The following is a 19,768-nucleotide window of genomic DNA, read 5'->3' on the forward strand; positions in this document are numbered from 1 at the left end:
GCTGTCGTTGAAATAGTCAGTAATGTTCCTGGAATACTGTCTCTTGGCCACCCTGATGTCTCGTAACAGGTTGGCCCTAGCTGTCCTCAGGCCCACCTCATCCCCAGCTCTGAAGGTGGCGTTCCGAGCCCTCCTTTAGTTTAAATTAGTCATTTAAACTAAAAAAAAAAAAATTTAATGCTGGTAAAGGAAACAGTATTAGACTTGAAGTAGCTTTTCTATTAATTACAAATGATTTTAGTCACCTTCAGATGTGAAGGTTTTTTTTTTCCAGTTTTAACTGCATGTTTGGGGCGGCACGGTGGTGTAGTGGTTAGCGCTGTCGCCTCACAGCAAGAAGGTCCTGGGTTCGAGCCCCGGGGCCGGCGAGGGCCTTTCTGTGTGGAGTTTGCATGTTCTCCCCGTGTCCGCGTGGGTTTCCTCCGGGTGCTCCGGTTTCCCCCACAGTCCAAAGACATGCAGGTTAGGTTAACTGGTGACTCTAAATTGACCATAGGTGTGAATGTGAGTGTGAATGGTTGTCTGTGTCTATGTGTCAGCCCTGTGATGACCTGGCGACTTGTCCAGGGTGTACCCCGCCTTTCGCCCGTAGTCAGCTGGGATAGGCTCCAGCTTGCCTGCGACCCTGTAGAAGGATAAAGCGGCTAGAGATAATGAGATGAGAACTGCATGTTTGTTTTTGTCTTTTCTAGGAGTGAAATTAATTCCAGTAGAAGAGATCAGTGTCTTCAGGAATCAGCAGTGAGTCCATGAGCTGTGTGTCCATACACTAATATTCAAAAATGGAGAGCTGTGATCTGGACACAGATAATGTGAACCCACCCTCAGAAAAGCGGTAAGCTGCCATGTTCTAATATTTTAGTCATTAACTGTTCATATCTGAAATATGGAGTGAGTAGATATGAAAAGAATAACTGAACAAAAATTTATCCTCAGAGTGAAAAGTTATCAGTCCCCACTTTAAACATTCAGATTCTGTTCACTGTCAGTAAAATGATGTTCTTATAAAATAATAAAGCAGTTAAAGAGTAAAGAGTAGGTATGAGACGATACACTAAAGCCACGATGCGAGTCGTATCCCAGTACAGGCTTCACAGGACCAGACTGATGAGACGGTGTTGACACAAATCGCACCACTGTAGTATCAATACAGTAGGAGTGTTCAACTCAGATTCTGACACATCAGCATTTCTGGGAGACTCTGAAGATCCATCAAAGTTTATCATTCTTTTTTTTCATATCCTATCGACTAAAACCAATAATTAGAACAGGATGTTTCTGAAGATAAAGAAGGGATAACAGAAACTATTGAAGTGTAAGCACTATGAGGTAATAACATTTATTCTACTGTTTTTTATGAATGCGTTCCTTTGTTTATTCACATTTACAGCAGCTGTGATGAGAAACAGGATTAGTTCATTGGGACGATGCGTATTTCCTGTTTCTGTTAGAAAGCTACTAGACAGATAGCTACACTATAAGCCCAGAGATCTGGAGAGCCGGTGAAGTAGCTGCTGGAGTTTAGTGCAGAAGAAAAGTAGATCAGGATTTATAATATCAGGTGTATTTTTCCCCTGTTATGAACATATTTTTATCTTTTTCAGTGGAGCTGTAATAAAGCTATTTCATGGCACCGTTGTTAATGTAGAAAGATTGTTTGAGGGTAAATTGTGCCTTAAATGATTTAAAATAACAAATGAGTGTCATCACATGTGCTACTCCCTCTGCTGCAGAGTGTGTAAGAAGAGGTGGAGGTCAGAATGCATATTGAACAGAAATATGGTGATATACGATATGATACAAATTCATCTCAGCGGTATTTTGTGTCGGAGTTCTGTGGAAGAAAAACTGTCTCATGTCCACTCTGTAATGTTGTACAGTGAACTGCAGAGAAAGAGATCAGACTCACCAGAACCCAGCTGTGTCTCCATGAAGAGTGATGCGTTTATGGATCAACCTTTCAGCTTAAAAAGTGGAAACCGCTCATCTGTACACAGGTAACATCCCATAATTCACACAGTTAAAGTCACTGTAGAGTGAAAGGCCGTGTTACACATTCCTTTATCCAGTCCAGGTCATTAGCTGAGTTGTGATATTTATCAGTTTGTGATACTTTAATTAGGTCCCAATGCTGCTCCAATACTGTCACTGAATGTTTTAGAGTAATTAACTGTATTAATTAACAGTAACTGTGCAGTTCAGTGTTTCACAGTGTCACGTACAGGATAAGGAAGTAAATTCAACTAGATGTAACAAAATAATAGTCATGGTTAAAAAATAAATTTAACATTCCACTGTTTCTTGTTGGTCAAAATAAGTCAGTCAAAACCTGTAACTGGTTTCTATAATGAACTGTCTGTAATGTTGTACAGTGAACTCCTGAGAAAGAGATCAGACTCTCCAGAACCCAGCTGTGTCTCCATGAAGAGTGATTGGTCTATGATTGAACCTTTGAACTTTAAAAGCGGAGACCCCTCACCTGTACACAGGTAACATCCCATAATTCTCACAGCAGAGTGAAAGGCCGTGTTACACATTCCTTTATCCAGTCCAGATCATTAGCAGAATTTTGATATTTATCAGTTTATGGGTGGTTGACGTGACGTGTGATTTTAGTGTAACATATTGTAAATACTTACTAAAATGTGTTTTTCTTCCAAAAATCATAAGTAAATGAAGAAAATTACAGTATTTTATGTTGTAAATTTACTTTTGGATGAAAAAAATTTTGTTCATGTTTATTTTAAGGTTGTTATGCCAAATGTCCTGCGGTGTGTCTGTAACACGAATGAGACATGAAATATAAAACAGCTATAAAATAAACCAGCAACATTTGGAATAATTCATAAAAGCTTTGGAATTATTTTGCAAATATTAACTAATTTAAAAAAAAAGGTTTTGACTTGCAAAAACATTACACAGTAATATTTACAAGTTAAATTTTGTAACATAAATGCCATCCTGTGGTGTGACATCACTTAAAATGGAATTAAATGCCTTTTAAAGGTGGGGTACGAGATGTTTTTCAGGAGTAATTTTTTCCATATTGCTCGAAAAGCTCCTCACACCCATGTTGCAAGCAGTACAATAGAAGGTTTGACCCAAAAACGAAATATTTTAATCCAGTCTACAGTGTAAAATAAAGGAAAAACGCCATCCAATCATATCGAGGTACCACCTCAAAATGATTGGATACTGACACGTCAATCAGACTGAAGCCGGAGCAGCCTGGCCCTTCTGTGTGTGTGTGTGTGTGTGAGAGAGAGAGAGAGAGCCAGCAGGGAGAGACAGAAATGCATAGAAAAAGGTTCCTCCAAACAACGGGGATTTACACGAAAACGGAAGGAGATATTCACAAAATTCTTTCACAGTGTGCCCCACAAGGCTCTCCTGAACACACTGATGTAATTTTTTTGTCTGTAGTGTAAAAAATGAGGTCAATAGAGCGAGTTAAAAACGAGTGACTTTTCTGCCAAGTTTATAATGGCAGTCTATGAGGCTGCGCAGCTGTGCTCTCCTCACTTTCAGGCTTCTCATTCAAAAACTGCAAGTCCTATCGTGTAGGTAGACACATTGTGTGAATCAGGACAAGTGTGGCTACTACTTTTGAGAAAATTGTGTGTGTGGAGTGAAAATTGGTGCTGAAAACACAGTTTAAATGAGAAAGTTTGAGCTATTTTTCCAAGCTCTCTCCACTGTGTATAATGCAATAGACACCCATTATAAAGCTGATTTTCTCAGGCTTTATGGGGGGGGGGGAGCATGGCGAGGGCGGGCGTGTTTCTTTTCAAATTATGGCTTGCAGGAACTGTTATTCCAAAATCTCGTACCCCACCTTTAAGTAAGTTAATTCATTTTTATCATGATGTACATTTTAAAACACTGCATAATTTAACTATCACAAGAAAACCAAACAGAACAGTAAGATTTTTTTTGCATTTTACAAAATATTTCCATGGGAGTGAGTGAGAATAAGGAATCGAAGTAAGGAGTGAACTGAAAAACAGCTGTTGAAAATAACTGTATCCTGGATTTCAATGATGATTTGGAGAAAGGGCTTCTTAAACTTTAACATATGTCATCTGCAGTTGAAATCAGCAATATATGTATATTTTATCTTTACTGTAATATGATGTCACACTACAGGACATTTTATGTCTGTGGTTGTGAAAAAGGCTTAGAACATAGCAGAAAGAGGGGGGGAATTCTATAAAACACTAACAGTTTAAAAAACTTAAGCCTTTGAACATTAGAATTTCATACATTTTGTGTGAAAATTGGAACGTTAAAAAAAATTACTGTTTCACCTCTGTCAAGTACGTCCCAATGCTGCTTCCAAACTTTCACTGAATATTTTAGAGTAATTAATATCAGTAACTGTGCAGTTCAGTGTTTCACAGTGTCACGTACAGGATAAGGAAGTAAATTCATCTAGATGAGACAAAATAATAGTAATTGTTAAAAAATAAATTTAACAACCAATAAAAACACATTCCACTGTTTATTGTTGGTCAAAATAAGTCAGTCAAAACCTGTAACTGGTTTCTATAATGAACGGTCTGTAATGTTGTACAGTGAACTCCAGAGAAAGAGATCAGACTCTCCAGAACCCAGCTGGGTCTCCATGAAGAGTGATTGGTCTATGATTGAACCTTTGAACTTTAAAAGTGGAAACCACTCATCTGTACACAGGTAACATCCCATAATTCTCATAGTTAAACTCACAGTAATGGATGTGCTCCACTGTCATTAGCAGCTATTGTGATTTATAGTTACTTGGTGTTTAGTTGGTCACTGCAGAGCGAAAGACTGTGTTTACACATTCCTTTATCCAGCCCAGATCATTAATTTTGATAGTTATCAATTTGTTCTACAGTGGGTATTAAAAAAATAGACAAAATTGCAGTCTATGCAAAGAAGGTGAAAAATCAGGAACTGTTTAGGATTAAAAATGAAAATAAAAACCTGGCTGCATAATTGTGCACACCCTTTAATAAATCAAGGATGTGTCTGTGTTCAGAATCAACCAATCACATTCAGTCTCATCTTAAATAGTAGTTATGATACACCTGACATCAATGAAAGTGGCTTTGATTGACCTCAGATAAAGTTTGGCTGTTCCTGTTGAATTATTCTGATATCCTCCTGGTTGTACAAAAAAGTATCCAAAGCATTAAGCATCCCACAGAACGCAGTGAAGACAGTCATCAACAAGGGGAGAAGATATGGTTGAACAGTGATTCTACCAAGATCAGGACGTCCCTCCAAGACTGATGAGAAGAAAAGGAGAAAACTGGTCATAGAAGCCACCAAGAGGCCTACAGCAACATGAAAGGAGCTGCAGGATTTCCTGGAAAGTACTGGTTGTTCCCTACGTTTTACAACAATCGGTCGTGTTCTTCGTAGGTCTGGGTTGTGGGGTAGGGTAGCAAGATGAAAGCCTTTTGTGACAGCTGGGGCGTGGTCTAGCATCGGTCTGTGACAGGAGGGCGGAGTCGGGGAAGTTAAGTGGCAGAATCACTACACCTGTTGTTAATTGATGTTTGTGTGTCTTCCCAGTGACCGCGCCCTTCTTAAGGAGAGAGAGTGAGAGCAGAGGGACTCTCTCCACAACCAGACGGCTGATGTGTGTGCGTGTGTCTGAGTGTGTGTTTGCAGCTGAAAAGTGCAAATAAAAGAGAGTTTTGTTAAAACAGTTCTGTCCTGCCGTCCTTCTGTGCTCCACCCACCTACATGGACTGCTACAGTGGTACTGAAACCCGGGATTCGAGCACAGAAGACAACAGCCCCATGGAGTCCTCCACCTTCGCTGACCTGATCCACACCCTCGCCACGGCCCAACAGAGCCAGCACCAGGCGCTGCTCGCCCTCCGAAAGGAGCAAGAACAACGGTTCGAGGCCCTGGTGCTGGCGCAACAGGAAGATCGTCGGGTGTTCCGGCACCTCCTCGCATCGGCGGGGTCCACCAACTCCACCGCCGTGGGCCCTTCCCCCCTCACCCTCACGAAGATGGGCCCGCAGGACGACCCCGAGGCATTCTTCACGCTCTTTGAGCAGGTAGCAGAGACCTCGGGGTGGCCGGTGGAACAGCGCGCGGCGCTCCCCACCGACCGCCGGCTGGCCTACGCGGACCTTCGCCGGGCCATCCTCCAGCAGGTGGGACGCACCCTGGAGCAACAACATCAGCGTTTCCGCGCTCTGCGCTTGGAGGAAGTCGGCCGGCTGTTCGCGTTTGGCCAGCAACTCCGGGACGCCTGCTGGCAGTGGTTGAGGGCCGACAGCTGCGACGCCGAGGGACTCATCGACCAAGTGGTACTGGAACAGTTCGTCGCGCGTCTACCAGCAGGAACCGCAGAGTGGGTCCAGTGCCACCGCCCGGCATCGCTGGATCAGGCAATCGAGCTGGCGGAGGATCATCTGGCAGCTGTCCCGACGGCAGGACAGCAGACGACCTCTTCTCTTCTCTCTCTCTCTCTCCCCTCCTCCTGTGTCTTCTCCTTGTCCCATTCCCCCACCGCGGAGACAGGGGCCGGCGCCACCTCAGCCGGCCCGCCGCACCCGCGGTGCCCTTCCGTGTCTTCCTTCTGTGTCTGTCTCCCCCCCCCTCAGGTGAGTGAGCCCCAGAGCACTAGTGCAGAGAGGAAGCCCGGGCCGGTTTGCTGGCGCTGCGGGGAACCGGGCCACCTCCAACAGCAGTGCTCGATAATGGAGGTGGGCGCGGTGGTTCAGATCCCCAATGCGCCAGGAGCCGCCCTCGATCGGGCCGGAGCGTATCGTATACCGGTGAGTATCCAAGGTGATACATATCAGGCGTTGGTGGATTCTGGCTGTAATCAGACCTCAATCCACCAAAACCTGGTGCAAGACGAGGCATTGGGGGGAGCACAATTGGTGAAGGTGTTGTGTGTGCACGGGGATGTTCACAACTACCCTTTAGTGTCGGTCCACATTATTTTCAGAGGGGAAAAATTTATAGTGAAGGCGGCGGTTAATCCTCGCCTTACCCACTCTTTAGTTTTGGGGACTGATTGGCCGGGATTTCGGGGTTTAATGACACACTTAGTCAAGAGTGGGTCCTGCCATTTGACAGGGGGAGGTCCCGGTGTTGCTTTGGCAGGAGCAGCTGTCACAGAGCCGTCTACATCATCTCCGCGCCAGAGTGAGGAGCTGCCGGCTCCTCCTCTCTCTATTGGGGAATCCCTCGCGGATTTCCCGTTAGAGCAATCGCGAGACGAGACTCTGCGGCATGCTTTTGACCAAGTGAGAGTAATCGATGGTCAAACGCTCCAGCCGAACGCCACCCCGTCCTTCCCCTACTTCGCGATTATGAAGGATAGATTATACCGAGTGACGCAGGACACTCAAACTAAAGAGCGAGTCACGCAGCTTTTAATTCCGAAGAGTCGCCGGGAATTGGTATTCCAGGCGGCTCACTTTAATCCCATGGCTGGACACTTAGGGCAGGAGAAAACACTAGCCCGAATAATGGCCCGATTCTATTGGCCGGGGATTCGTGGCGATGTCCGTAGGTGGTGTACGGCATGCCGCGAATGCCAGTTAGTAAATCCAGCGGCCATTCCAAAAGCGCCTTTGCGCCCTCTACCGTTAATCGAGACCCCATTCGAAAGAATTGGAATGGATCTCGTCGGGCCATTAGATCGGTCAACACGAGGGTACCGCTTTATATTAGTTCTGGTGGACTATGCAACGCGATACCCGGAAGCAGTGCCTCTTCGCAATATCTCAGCACGCAGTATTGCGGACGCGCTCTTCCGCGTCATCTCCCGAGTTGGAATCCCGAAAGAGATTCTGACTGATCAAGGCACCTCGTTTATGTCACGAACACTGAATGAACTGTATGGGTTATTAGGTATTAAGCCGATCCGCACCAGCGTGTATCACCCACAAACGGACGGCTTAGTGGAACGGTTTAATCGCACCCTTAAAAACATAATTAAGAAATTTGTAAGTGAGGACGCATGTAACTGGGATAAATGGCTCGAACCCTTGCTCTTTGCAGTGTGAGAGGTCCCCCAAGCCTCCACGGGGTTCTCCCCATTTGAATTATTATATGGGCGTAAGCCGCGCGGCATTTTAGACGTGCTGCGAGAAAATTGGGAGGAGGGACCTTCACCAAGCAAAAATGAAATTCAATACGTTATTGACCTGCACGCAAAACTCCACACACACACACAACTAACCCAGGAGAATTTGCGGCAGGCCCAAGAACGGCAAACCCGCCTGTACGACAAGGGTACGCGCCTTAGAGAGTTTGCACCGGGAGAGAAAGTACTCGTACTGTTGCCCACATCAAGCTCTAAATTAGTCGCCAAGTGGCAAGGGCCCTTTGAGGTCACACGGCGAGTCGGGGACGTCGACTATGAGGTGAAGCGAACGGACAGGGGTGGGGCGCTACAGATTTACCACCTCAACCTACTCAAACTCTGGAACGAGGAGGTCCCCGTGGCGTTGGTGTCGGTGGTTCCGGAGAAGGCGGAGCTGGGGCCGGAGGTTCAAAAAGGAACATTAGCATCACGTCCCTCTCCGGTCCCCTGTGGAGACCACCTCTCCCCGACCCAACTTGCGGAGGTTGCCCAGTTGCAGACCGAGTTTTCAGACATGTTCTCACCCCTGCCCGGCTGCACTAACCTCATAGAGCACCACATTGAGACGCCCCCGGGGGTGGTAGTGCGTAGCCGCCCTTACAGGTTACCCGAACACAAGAAAAGGTGGTTCGGGAAGAACTCGAGGCCATGCTTGAAATGGGCATCGTCGAGGAGTCCCACAGTGACTGGAGCAGCCCGGTGGTCTTGGTACCCAAGGCCGACGGGTCGGTCCGGTTCTGTGTGGACTATAGAAAAGTCAACGTGGTGTCTAAATTCGATGCGTACCCAATGCCTCGTATTGATGAGTTGCTCGATCGGCTAGGCACGGCTCGTTTTTACTCGACACTGGATTTAACAAAGGGTTATTGGCAGATCCCCTTGACTCCATTATCCCGTGAAAAAACGGCCTTTTCCACACCGTTCGGCTTACACCAATTCGTCACACTTCCTTTTGGGCTGTTTGGGGCGCCTGCTACGTTTCAGCGGCTGATGGACAGGGTCCTCCGCCCCCACGCCACCTATGCGGCCGCGTACTTAGATGATATCATTATTTATAGTAATGACTGGCCGCGGCACCTACAACACCTGAGGGCCGTCCTTAGGTCGCTGAGGCGGGCGGGTCTCACGGCCAACCCGAAGAAGTGTGCGATTGGACGGGTGGAAGTACGGTATCTGGGCTTCCACTTGGGCAACGGGCAGGTGCGTCCCCAAATTAACAAGACTGCAGCGATTGCGGCCTGCCCGAGGCCCAAGACCAAAAAGGGGGTGAGACAGTTCCTGGGGCTGGCTGGCTATTATCGTAGGTTTATACCTAATTATTCGGACGTCACCAGCCCGCTGACTGATCTGACTAAAAAGGGGGCACCAGATCCGGTCCAGTGGACGGAGCAATGCCAGCGGGCTTTTTCTAAGGTTAAGGCTGCACTGTGTGGGGGGCCACTTTTACACTCCCCTGACTTTTCTCTCCCCTTTATGTTGCAGACGGATGCGTCGGACAGAGGGCTGGGGGCCGTTTTGTCCCAGCAGGTGGAGGGGGAGGATTGCCCCGTCTTGTACATTAGCCGCAAGCTGTCGGTGCGTGAGGGGCGCTACAGTACCATCGAGAAGGAGTGCCTGGCGATCAAGTGGGCGGTCCTCGCCCTCCGGTACTACCTGCTGGGACGCCCTTTCACCCTCTGTTCGGACCACACGCCCCTCCAGTGGCTCCACCGCATGAAGGATGCCAATGCGCGGATCACCCGTTGGTATCTGGCACTCCAACCCTTTAACTTCAAGGTGATCCACAGGCCGGGGGCACAGATGGTCGTGGCGGACTTCCTCTCCCGTCGGGGGGGGGGAGTCGGCTGCGGGCCGGACAGCTGCCCGGCCTGAGTCGGGCGGTGGGGGTATGTGGCAGCGGGGGTGTGGTCTAGCATCGGTCTGTGACAGGAGGGTGGAGTCGGGGAAGTTAAGTGGCAGAATCACTACACCTGTTGTTAATTGATGTGTTTGTGTGTCTTCCCAGTGACCGCGCCCTTCTTAAGGAGAGAGAGTGAGAGCAGAGGGACTCTCTCCACAACCAGACGGCTGATGTGTGTGCGTGTGTCTGAGTGTGTGTTTGCAGCTGAAAAGTGAAAATAAAAGAGAGTTTTGTTAAAAACAGTTCTGTCCTGCCGTCCTTCTGTGCTCCACCCACCTACATGGACTGCTATACCTTTACTCACAAAGAAAAAGATCCAAGCCTGGCTAAACTTTGTAAAAACGTATATCCGGTCTCCCACAACCATGTGGAAAATGTATTATGGTCTGATGAGACTGAGTTTGAACTATTTGGTCATCGTTCCAAAAGGTAGGTTTGGTGCAAAAATACCACAGCACATCATCAAAAGAACAGCATACCCACAGTGAAGCATGGTGGAGGCACCATCATGCTTTGGGGCTGCTTTTCTTCAGCTGGAACTGGGGCTTTAGTCAAGCTGGACGGAATTGTGAACAGCTCCAAATATCAGTCTATTTTGGCACAAAACCTTCAAGCATCTGCTAGGAAGCTGAAGATAAAGGAGAATTTCACCTTCCAACATCAAATCAAATCAAGTTTATTTGTACAGCGCTTTTAACGATAAACATTGTCGCAAAGCAGCTTTACAGAATTTGAACAACTTAAAACATGAGCTAATTTTATCCCTAATCTATCCCCAATGAGCAAGCCTGTGGCGACGGTGGCAAGGAAAAACTCCCTCAGACGACATGAGGAAGAAACCTCGAGAGGAACCAGACTCAAAAGGGAACCCATCCTCATTTGGGCAACAACAGACAGCCTGACTATAATATTAACAGTTTTAACAGGTATAACCCTCAACTGTCCTCATGGGGCCGTCCTTCACAGGAGTGGGGCGATAAAACTCCGACCAGACACAGGGCACCAGGATGGATCAAGCAGGTCCGAGGGGCAGAAGAGGCCAGCACCTCAATCCCAGGATCAACATGTAACTCAGAGGGACAGATGGGGGGGGGAGAGAGAGAAAGAAAACACGTTGTTAGGTATGCCCTAAAAATGACAAGTATTAAATCTGTGTGGTAGGCTCGCAGAGACGAGAGTCTTTACATCAGGCATAACACACAATGGCATGTTAATATGGTAAAAAATATATCATGACCTGCTCTGGCTGGATGCTTGATTGGGTGATGGGAGCACACTCCTCAGCAATGATGAGATGCAGATGGGACCCTTAGGCCTGGCCAAGACAATTCAGTTACATTTCACCGGGTCTGGGACATGCGACAGAATGTCTGACGGCCGATTCCCTTCAGGCTACAATAGCCAGTCGAGGTCTCCACCCTCTCCACCAAAAGATTTCCTGTTGACTCCATGTAACTCAGAGGGACAGATTTGGGGTGGGGGGGGAGAGAAAGAAAACACAGGTGGTTAGGTATGCCCAATGTCACCTGAATAAGTAGGAACAGTATACATATTGCACCGAGTACAAGCAGGGACTCCGGCAACTAACTATGACAGCATAACTAAAAGGAGAGAGCCAGAAGGTAACACAGGCATGAGGGAGCCCCGGGACATAAAGCAGCCAGCCACTACACCGTCAACAAACTCGAGTGAGCAAGCGAGTGGGGACTGACAGCATCCATACATCCCAGTTTACCAAAACACTCTATGTCTGAGGACCCTCCAGATCTACTCCTTTACCTCAAACACCATTAACAAAAGGCTTGACTAAACAGATATGTTTTCAGCCTAGACTTAAATGCTGAGACTGTGTCTGATTCCCGAACATTACTTGGAAGGCTGTTCCATAACAGTGGGGCTTTGTAAGAAAAGGCTCTGCCCCCTGATGTAGCCTTCACTATATGAGGTACCAGCAGATAGCCTGCACCTTTTGATCTAAGTAGGCGTGGCGGGTCATAGAGGAGCAGAAGTTCACTCAGGTACTGTGGTGCGAGACCATTTAGTGCTTTAAAGGTCAATAGTAGTATTTTATAATCAATACGAAATTTGATTGGGAGCCAATGCAGTGTGGATAAGACAGGCGTGATGTGGTCATATTTTCTAGTTCTAGTAAGGACTCTTGCTGCTGCATTTTGAACTAACTGGAGCTTGTTTATGCACTTATTGGAACATCCAGACAGTAAGGCATTACAATAATCCAACCTGGAGGTAACGAAAGCATGGACTAGTTTTTCTGCATCATGCAATGACATTAAATTTCTTATCTTTGCAATATTTCTGAGATGAAAGAAAGCTATCCGGGTGATGTTATCAATGTGAGTTTCGAATGAAAGACTGGGGTCAATAATCACTCCGAGGTCTTTTACTGCTGCACGTGAAGAAACAGAAAGGCCATCCAGAGTTACTGTGTAATCAGAAAACTTACTTCTAGCTGTATGTGGTCCTAGCACAAGTACTTCAGTCTTGTCAATTAAGCAGAAGGAAATTTATAAGCATCCAGTGTCTAATGTCCTTTACACATTCCTCAATTCTATTAAGCTGGTGTCTCTCATCAGGTTTTGCAGAGACATACAACTGTGTGTCATCAGCATAACAGTGGAAACTAATACAATGTTTACGAATAATATCGCCCAGAGGTAACATATATAGAGAAAAAAAAGCAGTGGACCCAAGACAGAACCTTGTGGAACACCAAACTTTACCTCGGTACGTCTAGAAATATCACCATTTATATCAACATACTGATAACGATCAGTTAGATAAGACCTGAGCCAGGAGAGGTCCATTCCCTTAACTCCCACAACATTTTCTAGTCTATCCAGAAGAATGGAATGATCAATGGTATCAAATGCTGCACTAAGGTCAAGCAACACAAGTAGCGAGACACAGCCCTGATCAGACGCCAACAGTAGGTCATTTACTACTTTAACCAGTGCTGTCTCTGTGCTATGATGAGGTCTAAATCCTGACTGATACATTTCATGGATGTTATTCCTATGTAAATATGAGCATAACTGCTGTGCCACAGCTTTTTCAAGGATCTTGGAGATAAAGGGGAGGTTTGATATTGGCCGATAATTGGACAGCTGACAGGGATCAAGGTCAGGTTTTTTAATCAGGGGTTTGATAACTGCTAGTTTAAAGGATTTGGGTACATAGCCAACATGACCATGACCCAAAGCATTCATCTAAATCAACAAAGCAGTGGCTTCACCAAAAGAGATTCAGTGTTCTGGAATGGTCCAGCCAGAGCTCTGACCTTAATCCAACTGAAAATCTGTGGGGTGACCTGAAGAGAGCTGTGCACAGGAGATGTCCTTGTAATTCAACACGTCTGGTAAATTTTTTCAAGGAGGAGTGGGCAAAATTTGGCAAGTTCAGATGTGCCAAACTGATCAACTCTGACCCAAAAAGACTGAGTGCTGTAATAAAATCAAAAGGTGCTTCAATGAAGTAGTAGTTTAGGGATTTGCAAACTAATTCAACCAGGTTTTTGTATGATTTTTAAACCCTATCATTTTAAGGAAGTAAATTCATCTGGATGTGACAAAATAATTGTAATGATTAAAAATAATTTAAACAACCAATAAAGACACGTTCCACTGTTTTTATTGTTGGTCAAATTAAGTCAAAATAACAAATCGGTCAAAACCTGTAACTGATTTCTATAATGAACGGTCTGTAATGTTGTACAGTGAACTCCAGAGAAAGAGATCAGACTCTCCAGAACCCAGCTGTGTCTCCATGAAGAGTGATGCGTCTATGATTGACCCTTTGAACTTTAAAAGTGGAGACCCCGCATCTGTACACAGGTAACATCCCATAATTCTCATAGTTAAACTCTCAGTAATGGATGTGCTCCACTGTCATTAGCAGCTATTGTGATTTATATTATAGTTACCTTTGAAAAAAGAAGATATATATTATAGTTACTTGGTGTTTGAGGATACGACACTTTCAGTAAATGCTTTAGAGCAAATGATTGTAAATGTTTATTCAGGTGAAAAAGTCTTAAATGCTAAAGCAAGAAATGCTAATACAAGCAAAAAGAACTGAAACAGCTGAAATTCTGATCCATTATCTCTCATCTTTTAATATCAAACCCAAATGTCTTCAGTGTAAAGCAAAAACAAAAGAGCTGGGCTTGCTGTTCCAGTTGCTGAGTTGCTTCCAACATCACATCTGCCTCATTCGATGTGCAAAATGTGAAGTGGTGGTCAGCTACTCTCGCTGTTCACAAAGCGTTACTATCACTGGGGCGCCTTGTTATTCATTAAAAAGCCCTGCACTTACGTTGTTTTGGGCTGTTCGAATCAAACAAACAATGAAACTGATAAGTTTCTTCAGGGTTCTCTGAGAAGTGATAAAGGGTGAAGGAGCAAAGGATTTTATCAGATGATGATGAAAAAGATGGCTCTTGGACCTTGCGCTACAAAGGGAGCTGAGTCAAAGAACACTCGAGTTTCAGAGGTCTCAAAAGTAGCCGGTTGGCGGCGGCAAATTGCCGTCCGTAGTAGGATTTGCCGCCGTCTATTTTTTACTGAGTAACAAATATTTTTGTTTACATATCTGTACAAAACTGAGCAGCGTGAGATGTGAAACTAAGTTTCATTCAACTAAATAATGGCCAGGGCTCCCGCTGGCGCTTGTCACACTCGTCACTGACGAACATAATCCGTCAGTGATGAAGAAAAAATTAGTAGCAGTCGTCATGGTAATGAACGTGTGTCATCATTATCATAAGTCATCTTTTATAGAAATCCCTCCATTTCCTGAAATTCAGCCCCAGTGAAGAGACTTTGGGAAGCCAGAGTGTAAACAACGAGCACGTGCTTGTGACAATAAAAATTGACAACACATAATTACCAAATGAGCACCAACCTTTTTGACCAATCGCAGTGCATCTTAATTGGCCTGGTGTGGGGGTGTAATCATCTGTGGGTTGTTTTTTTTTTTTTTATTTAAGGGCTGAAACAGCCATGGGATGCTCAGATCCCCGACCATCCTCAAGCACATCAGGAAGCGTTAGTAATACAGGGATCGTTTAAAAAAAAAAAAAACCGCTAAACTGAAAGCTCTGTCAGCTGGCCAGCCACCTAAGGGAGCCCTGTTTCAGGGCGATAGCCCCCAGGTATATTCACCTTCAAAAAATGTAAGCGATTAATAGAAAACATCTGACTTTGATGTTGTTTGGGATTTTGAATGTTGTAATATAATAATGTAGCTTATGCCCAGGTCAGACAGCAGGCTGCAACTAGTTTTCAACTACTTGCATCTACCTCCGATAACAAAATCGCAGATAAATGCACGACGACGCAGATAATGGCAGAGTGTTGCAGAGGGTCTTTAGTAGAGGCAGGTTGACACAGGTGGCTCATGATCTGTTCACATTTCAGCTGCAATTTGCTTCCAGTCGGTGCAAATAGCAGGTTGACGCATGTAGAGGCAGGCGGTCATGCAATGCTTGAGCAACCAACAGTGTTTTCCCCAGAAAAAAATTAAAGTCCTAAGTTCTGGCATGATAATACACAGACAATTGAGCACCAATGGCACGAAGCGAAACTAGGGGGGTCCGGGGGCATGCCTCATCTTCTCGTCTTCTTCCGCTTATCTGGGGCCGGGTCGCAGAGGCAGCAGTCTGAGCATGGAAGCCCAAACTTCCCTTTCCCCAGACACCTCGGCCAGCTCCTTGGGAAGAACACCAAGGCGTTCCCAGGCCAGCCGAGAGACATAGTCCCTCCAGCGTGTCCTGGGTTTTCCCCGGGGCCTCCTCCCGGGGGTCATGCCTGGAACACCCCCCCAGGGAGGCGGGGTATCAAAATACCTGAGTATTTTGATACTGTTGTTAAATACATAAATGTGAACAACATGGAGCACCATAATATAATATCAACAAATAATAATATATTGGAAAACTTGGCAACTTGGTGTATGAGTATTGAAAACAAATATACTTACTATCATGACTATAGCACCCAAAATATGTCCAACATGCTTTCTGTATTTAACCATTTATGAGAGAGAAAGCATTAGGAGCTTCATATTGACTAGGAATCAACTTGAAAAAAATTAATTATTCCATAAAAATCGTATCGCAGCCGAGGCCTACCCTGCTCCCACGTTTGCTTAGAAGTCCTTTGTCGTTTCTCCTTCTTGTACGCTTTATCGGCGGCCTTTTTCTCCTCTTCAGACCGAGGTCGCTTTGTCCCCGTCTCTGGCGGTTTCTGTACACCTTTCAGAAAATTCCACATCGCAACATAGCTTTGGCAGATGTAGATGTAAACAACAAAAAAAAACACATGTTTAAATGGGCAATAATGTGGCCACATCTATCGAATTTGATAACGTGATTACCGCGATATTCAATGAGATGTGTTATATGCATGCGCAGTAGTGAAAAAAACGACAGCCTGACACGTACATGATATGATTCGGAATTCTTCGGTATTTTCCATCCTGCCGATTAACACAGACACGGCACACGCTTAATATGTGGTGGCTTTAGTTGACGGTGTGTCTGAATTTTCGCTTCATATATATATTTTTTATTTTCAACTAGCCATCTGGGCTGGCTAGTGACAGGAATTACCCGCCAAATGACAAATTAAGTCGCCTCGGGCGATCGGACCACCGCGAATTTCGAGCCGTGTATATTAGAGCTGGGCGAAATAGCCTAAAAAAAATCTTCGATTTTTTTCACACAAAATCCTATTTTCAATTTTAACTGATTTTTTCCCCCCATTAAAAATCAAACTACAGATGACAAAGAAATGGTTCAAAACAAGTTTTAGCTTTATTTTGTTTTCACTTAAATTTCCCCTTTGGGGTTAAAGTGCAACCAGAAACCAAAAAGAAGCCAAAAAACAAGCTTGTAGATGAGATGGCAGACCATGCCATTGTAAACAGTGAGAACATACAGTAACTTTTAGAAAGCTCTCTCCTACATAGCTTAGTTTCAAACCGGCACTGACACAATGCACCCTCAAACTTGAAAGGAAAAAAAACACCCTCGCAAAAAAAAAAAAAAAAAAAAGTGCTATTTTTACCAGCTGGTAGGTCCGTACGGTGAAATACCGTGACCGAGGTCTTGAAAGTACTGAGCGAGGCCCTCTGGGCCGAGGTCACGGTATTTCACCATATGGACCGACCTTAAGCTGGTAAATAATATATATATTAGTGGTGGGCATAGATTAATTATTTTAATCTAGATTAATCTCACTGAAATTTTGAAATTAATCTAGATTAAAATGGCTCATTCAGAATATGTGCGCTACCTAAGTAATAACTCAAAGTAAGTCCTTGAGAAGAGGTTTCTTAAGATAGGGGGTGCATTAAACCAGGGGCTCATCTCCTGTTTCCAAAATGCATCACTGACTGCTTGAGAAAGCTGTTTATATATGTACCGTACCAGTCAAAAGTTTAGAAACACTTTCAAATTCGATGTTTTTTCTTTATTTTAATTAACTAAAAGACTAACGTTTCAGTGCTTGACCCGGCGTTTCAGTGCTTGACCCGGCATCAGCAGCATTAGCTAAGGGATGCTTTGTGTTTAGGTGGTACTTGAGACTGGTAGAACTCCTACAGTAAACTAATTCCGCATTGCATAAGGTGCAAACAACCTTAGTCTTGTCGATGTCTCCATTGGGAAGCTTCTTAAAAATGAATTTTCCCTGAAGCAAACCCGGTGGCTTCATAGCTGCACCCATGTTAGCACGTCACGTTCGTTGTGGTAGTTCGGGTAATTCACAGTAGCATACAGGTTCGAAAACTCGTTCTCGCCCCCTACAGTGCAATTCGGCTAGGTATACATCCGCGCTAAAATATCAAGGTGAAAGTCATCATAGTTTGTTTAGTATAGACCCAGCTCCCAGCCCAACTTTGAGAATAGATTAACGGCGATATTTTTTATATCGCCCGATAAGAGTCTCACATTATCGCAGCACGTTAACGCCGATAACGGCCCACCACTAATATTATAAAAAAAAATTTTTCTTTACCAAATTCTAACAAAAATGAGAAATGCTGGCAAAAATTTAAGATTTTTGATAATCTTATAAATAAATCTTATTTAAAAAAAGATAAGTGTTTGTTGTTGTGAACGAGCGAGTCGCCAGAGGTCTGTAACCGGGGTCCGTACCGTAGCATACGGACCTGCTTGCCAGCCAATCAGAGCACAGGATTTGGACCACGAAAAAAATAAATAATAAATAAAATTGTGTCCTTTTCAATAAAACTGACAAAATGGGGAAAAAAATCCCAACTTTTCCACCGTATGTATGGGCACCATGTCTTTTGCAGTAAACATCGCGATAGCATCTGTGATCGCTTCCACCGCGCCGCATTCTGATCATCAGGTGCACAGTGGGAAACGTGTCCGGGGCGGCCGCTTGCTTTATTTGCTCCTCCTACTCAAGCGAGTAGGACGCTTTTTGCTTTGCTCCTGCTTGAACTCCTCTTTTCTGCTTTTGTCACTATTTCTCTATTTTTTCTTATTTGCTTTCTTTTTACTTGCATTCAACAAGATAACCTAGAAGTTAGACAAAGCAACTGACACAGAAGACTGGATTATAGCAAAATGGGGAAACCAAGGAACTCTAGTAACAAATGGACTGAGCTTGAAAAAAGAATTTCTAGCCTGGAATCTATGATTAATACCCGTCTATTAAGGATTGAAGGGAGTCCAGCAGCCGATACCGCTAAAGGGAATGCGGGGAATGTTCAGCATCTGAATGATGGGAACTTGGATGAATCGGTTGACTTCACAAAGCAAAATGTGAGTACTGATTGCTGGAAAAGACAAGGTGCTAGACCCAAAAACAAAAGGGCATTAACTTCAACTCCATTGCGGTCTGATGCCGTCAAACCTACAGTCTATGAATACCACCGGGCTGAAAACTACAGATATACACAGCCCATTACACTCCAGAACAGATTTCAGTGCCTTACAGTAGTTCCTAGAAAGTGGCAGAATTTGAATAACAAAAATAAAGCTCGCAGTAGAGGTAGAAAGCAGCCGTCAACACCTGTTAATCCTACAACCCTTGTTGTGGGTGATTTCACTGTGAAAAATATTGGAGGAGAGTCCATGGTTGTGTGCTGTTTTCCTCACGCTTCCATCTCAGAGACTACAGACAACATTTAAAAAATGCTGTCAAACTACAAATCAATTAAACGCATTATTGTGCATGTTGGAGCAAATGATGTTTTCAGGGAACAGCTCACTGTGAGGAAATCTTTCAAAGACCTTTTTTCTGCCCTAAACGGACTTGGAATGCCTTTTTTTATCAGTGGTCCATTACCAGGATCTGTGATCGGCAATTACGGGTTTTCCCGACTGCTCAGTCTCAACACCTGGCTTGCAAAGACATGTTTTTCCTCTGGTATTAATTTTATTGACAACTTTAACCTTTTCTGGAAACGCAAGCCTTTATCAGCCCAAATAGCACAGAACTCAGCTGGACTGGTGCCAAAGTCTTGGCAGACCATTATCAACACTCTGTCCACTATTCCATGCCGACCTTGGGTACACTCTCTGATAAGCGCTCTGTAGCTGCACTGAAAGGAGTTAACAACACTGATACGAACTCTGTTTGGGTACAAACTGAACCTCCCAGGGACATCAACAAAGGCTCAAAAACAGTACGGAAACACACTGTTGAGGTTCAAACCCAAGCAGTGAATCTGCAGGCAGAAAGAAGCGGGACTAACGCTCACTCTGATGGAT

General features: G+C 44.7%; 1 pseudogene; it reads left to right on the top strand.

Annotated features, from left to right (window-relative positions):
- LOC132870277 (NACHT, LRR and PYD domains-containing protein 12-like) overlaps positions 1-19,768 on the top strand; it is an 83,617-nt pseudogene that overhangs the window by 15,987 nt on the left and 47,862 nt on the right.

The sequence above is a fragment of the Neoarius graeffei genome, chromosome 22 (assembly GCF_027579695.1).
Source record: "Neoarius graeffei isolate fNeoGra1 chromosome 22, fNeoGra1.pri, whole genome shotgun sequence".
NCBI lineage: Eukaryota > Metazoa > Chordata > Actinopteri > Siluriformes > Ariidae > Neoarius > Neoarius graeffei.